We start from the raw sequence: 5,157 nt of genomic DNA, 5'->3' as shown, positions 1-5,157 counted from the left end.
ATAATATCCTATTAGATCACCGAGACATGAAAGAATATCCCACACCACGCTCTTCTGAACGACCTAGAAAGGAGAACAGTAAAAAAAAGTCGAGAGAGGGGCAATGACAGAAAAATGTCTACTCTTCTTCTCGATTTGTCTTTTCTTTACATCTTCATTGGCTCCCACAGTCTCTAAATTCTACTATTCTCCTTTCTAGGTCATTTAAAAGTAAGTGATGTGTTATATTCTTTCATGACCAATTAAATTAATAGGTTATTATGTGAAGAAGGAGGGGGACAGTTATCTTATTTGATTAAGAGAGTGCAGGTTCATTATATTTTATAAGCAATTTTCATTAGCAGAGTTGAGATTTTGTTGCTTCAGGGGCTGACTGGAGCGGTTATTGTGCCGGAGAGTACTGAGCCTTGATACAGAAGGTGTGCCTAGCAGTCACATCGCAACATTAGTTAAAACTAAAGCCAATTAGTCCTGCTTAGTGAAGAGCGTTATGCTTTCCACCCAGTGATGATTACAGAGCTTATAGCCCCATGCGAAACAATACACCTGTCAGCAGAGATGAAGCCCAGCAACTGAAGCAGAAGCGAGCGGAGCCTTTGATAGCAACGAGAACGACTCCCTGATGACCCTTACTCCCTTTTCCCCCTTGTTCCCTCTCTTCTGTTTTCCCTTTTCCACAAAATTAGCCATGTGTAGCACCTAAAAACTGTAATCTTGGGTTTTAGGAGCATTATCACTGAGTGGAAGAATTAATTATGACACACAAGGTATGGGATTTTTCTTGGTCCAGCCCATTAGGAGTTTTTCCCAAAATCTTGCACAGAACGCTTGAATGAACGAATGCTTTTGCTACCGGTCTCGGCTGGAGACCCTTTGTCCCAGAATTCATTGCAGCAATCATTAAGCCCAAATTTGTTAACCTTCTGCTGAGAGGTCAAGATCCTTTCCCTCAGCCTCAACTTCCACAAACCCTCCCACTGTCACCCCACCCTAAAATTCTTTTTCTGGTGGATGAACCTTTACTATTAACTAACAGTGGAAGGGGGAAAAAAAACAGGCCCCAATGGGGATTGTGTGCCCCCTTGTATTGTCCATGTGAATGTGTGTCCCTGTTGATGTGGCCCCTGTGGAATCCCTCTCAAAGTCTAGGAAATGAGACTTACAGCTCAATGTATTGATTGGCTTATTAGGTGAAAAACCCTCTAAGCAATGCTGTCCTTTTTCAAGCACTCATAGCATTATTAGCCCCTTGACACGAGTTTACCGTAGTAATCAGGGCACTCTTGTTAACCAGGGCTAAATAAACATGGAAGTTAATCTATTTGAAATGACAACGCAACAGATGAATAAATTGTTGATGCTTCTGGTTTTATATGTAAATATAACCACTAAATTGAAAGTAAATGTACAGTACTCTGCCAAAGTTTCAAACCATGCATAATTATTGTGCGCTGCCCAAAGCAAAGATGGCGTGATAATGTTATTTTTCCTGTGTCTGTGTGTGTTTGTTTGTCTGCACCATTAGCATAGCTCATGCACCATTCACAGATTTGGTGAAACTTTAGTAAAACATTCATTAGGTTGACATGTACAACTACTACCTTTTGACGTCAACCCATTTCAAATGGCCACCACAGCTAAGCAATGTTAGCAAACACATTAGTCAGTTTGACAGCTATTAGACTCAAATTTGGTGTTAGTAGCTCTTATGGATCCTCAACTTAAACTGAGTGAAAACTCACCATGTGTTTGATGTGTGTTTAAAACTTTGCTACTAACTGTTGAAAAAGCCGACTGTTATTTCATTAACCACACAACAGATTTTAAGGAACCTTTCAGAAAGTAACCATGGAGTTAGCATCTACAACTATTAGCTTTTGGAGTCAACCCCATTCTATATGGCCACCATAGCTAATTGACCTTAGCCTGCATAAAAATGGTTTGAACTTGATACATTTTACAGTTGTTGTACTAAAATTTGATGTGGTGGTAGCCGATAGTCATTCATAACACATATACCTAGCTCTGATAGATCATGTGAAATATTGCAATACTGCCTGAGATGATGCACTCAATGTTATTTTCTAGGAATGACTAAAACAACCATAACATCATAATTTCTCAAGATAAGATGGTCCCAGTAAAAAAACAATGTCATGAGAAATGTTGGGCGTATGCATTCCTTTAAGAATCGCAAGGTTTTTAATTTCTTTGTGTTTTGCCTCCAGGAAGCTAGACTTGCTTTTGACCTTTAAAAGTACTTTTGATTAACAGTTCTTCAGGTTTTCTGAAGGCTTCTTAAAGTTTTTTCTTTGAACCTTGGCTGCTGTTTCATTCTTTTATTGCCCAGTCTTTGTACTTGACCAAGACAACATATTGTACAGTGTGTTCTTTAAAAAGTAAAGTCAATGGAACAGACTAAAGAAAAAGTGTCAGACCTAATCTAAAAAAAAAAAAAAACATTTTCAGCTGATGAACAATCTCTGAAAGTTATGGTTTTAAGACATTTTCAGGTAATAGCTCTACAGGAATCACACTGCTTGTGCCAAAGACAGTTTTATTTTTGTCAAACTGTTATTTTTGGTAATTTGCATACATTTAAAATGATTAGAATAGCATCTTTCTGACAGGCTGCTGGTAACAACGTTCCTAAAAGCTCATGCTTGGTTCTTAGTTTCATGCTTTATTTCAGAATTAGCTGGCTGACCAAACAAACAGCAACAACAAAATTGTCAGTTCTTGAAAAAGACAGGAGTGAGGAAAAGAGCTAAAGTAAAGACCTCCTGAAAAAAGTCTCTCGTACAGAAAAGAGAACAGCTCACATTTGTTTGAAATACCTTGCTCTTGTTTTATGATTAGCTTTATGTAAATCTGACTGATGAGAGGGAAAAAGGAATGATATTATTCCATTATTGTTCTTATGCTCCTTGTGCTTTACTTAACACTTTGGGTTGTCTGTAATAGTCCTCTTGAGTATTTGCACACGGTGAACACGTGGACGCCACCCTCAGGTGACAGGTGTCGTAGGGCCTCACCTTCTCTCTCTTTAGACAACAATGTTGGCCGTGCGCCCTCAGCAGGGACTCTCCACTTGCTGAGATAGATGACTCTTATTGTTGCAGCCGAAAACAGGAATGCAGTGGGGAAGAGGGTACAGATGATTTTTTTTAACATTTTGTCTGAACAGGAATGTTGACATGCAGGTTGCATCAGTTTGAGGTGTTTCGGCTGAGTGACACAAATAGAGCTGAGCTCCTCCGTCACTCTTTAAAAGAAACCAATAAATGCAACCATTTTACAAAAATAAATAAATATGTGTACATTTAAGTTTCTTCTCCGTCCAGTTAAACGGATTATCCAGGAAACGTTAGGCACTCAATCTCGGTATCACTTCAAGTCGATCGTGTGTGTTTGGGCTTTAAGTCCCTTCTTCCTGTTAAAGTAGCATTACTGTAGGTGTAGGATTAACTTACTAAAGGCTTTGTGCTCTCTGTCTCACTGTGTGTGTAGTACTAACTTTGGTTACTGCTCTGACCCAGATTAACACTGTTTCAGTAAAACAGGCTCTGTCTGCAGGTTGTAAATGAAAGCTGATAGTCAGCTGTTTGAAGCTCTGCTGTTTGGAATGATTAATAACATCTAACTAATTTAATAATTTTATTATAAACGCACTGCAGTTATGGTGGAAAAATGATTCCAACCTGTTCAGAGGTGAATAATATTCCACTGACTTGACCAGTATTTGCTAAGACACACATTGAGGCGGCTGTGGCTGAGTGGTTAGAGCAGTCGTCCTCCAGTGCAAGAGTTGGGGGTTCGAATCCACCAGCAGTCACATGCCGAAGTGTCCCTGGGAAAGACACTGAACCCCTCATTGCCTCTGATGTGTGTCCCATCAGTGTATGAATGTGATAAAGCTCTGATTAGTCTCTTTAGAATGATTTGTTCAATTATCTTTGTAGAGATCTAGTAGAGTGCTGTATGAATGGGTAAATAAGGCACAGATTGTAAAGAGCTTTGAGTATCTTGATCAGATAGAAAGGTGCTGTATAAGTACAGTCCATTTATCATTTATCATTTACTATTACATTACGCCACAACATTAGCACCAATCCTGGTCCAGTCCATGCCTCTGAATTTATTTGAGCTCATGTTAAACATTCCTTTTGCACAGTTTGGTCAAAGCTTTTATGACACCATTTTAATCAGTTTGATTCTTCTCTCCTCAGAGCTGCAGGGGAATCGTGTCTCACCGAGGCCCGCGGAGCTCGGGAATGGGATGCCCAGACTTTCTGATGACGACAACCAACAACCCCAAGATAAAGGAACCAACTGCATTTTTTTTGGCTGACGCCTGAAACATGGAAGCCTTCCATAACTGCTTACAAGCTTTCGAAGAAAGTTGAGAGCGGAAAAGACGAGAACCACCTCTTGACAGATTCCTGCTTCTTCTCTGGTTGCCACCGGACTTCACCCCGCCTCCCCCACACTCCCACCCCCGTCCCCGTTGCTGCCTTCAAGCCCCACATGGATTCCTCTGTCCAAGTGATTGTGATTGACTTACTGGGTCGCTTCGTTTCAGCGACTGTGGCACCTGGTGATCTACTTTCGACTCTTCGGCAAACAAAAAGAGACTTCCTGTGCGAAGCACTCCACTCTTTGGGACGATGGGATTGGACCAAAGTGAAGCCAATGTCTGTATCTAAGAGGACGCTAGCAAAGCAAAAGAGGTGCCCTTTAAAACTATTGTGGACAGAGACCTGGAAAGCAAGAGGAAAGAAAGTAAAAATATAAAACTATATCAAGTCTTTGTTTGGGGAGTGAGTGGAGAAAGAAATTATACTGTATACTGTTGTAAAGTTACGCTGGACTCTCACAGGAACTGAGAATTTAAGTATTGTAAATGCTATTGTATTGTTCTGCATATTATGTTGTTTCTAATAGATTTTCTTTAAAAAAAGATGTGAACTTTTTTTGATTTTTTTTTTCCTGGTTTCTTTACAAACATTATGTGTGTGTGGGAATGCGTACGTGTGTGTGTGCGTGCCATCTACGTCAAATCTGACCCCCCCCCCCCCTCATTCAGTTACAATGTTTTCTTTTTGTTTTGTTTTTTTTTTGTAATCAGAAGTGAATAAACAACAATTGGATATTTCT

General features: G+C 39.9%; 1 protein-coding gene across 1 annotated transcript in view; it reads left to right on the top strand.

Moving 5' to 3' along the window:
• meis1b (Meis homeobox 1 b) overlaps positions 1 to 4,842 on the top strand; it is an 87,482-nt gene extending 82,640 nt beyond the window's left edge. Inside the window, exon 13 of the mRNA XM_037681172.1 lies at positions 4,230 to 4,842. The gene's annotated coding sequence lies outside the window, so the exon portion shown is untranslated. The remainder of the gene's footprint in view (positions 1 to 4,229) is intronic.
• Positions 4,843 to 5,157: the final 315 nt, after the last annotated feature.

Source organism: Nematolebias whitei, chromosome 1 (genome assembly GCF_014905685.2).
Source record: "Nematolebias whitei isolate Nwh7 chromosome 1, NemWhi1, whole genome shotgun sequence".
Lineage (NCBI taxonomy): Eukaryota > Metazoa > Chordata > Actinopteri > Cyprinodontiformes > Rivulidae > Nematolebias > Nematolebias whitei.
Note: the sequence above shows the minus strand (reverse complement) of the source record. Positions and strands in the feature narration are given on the sequence as shown.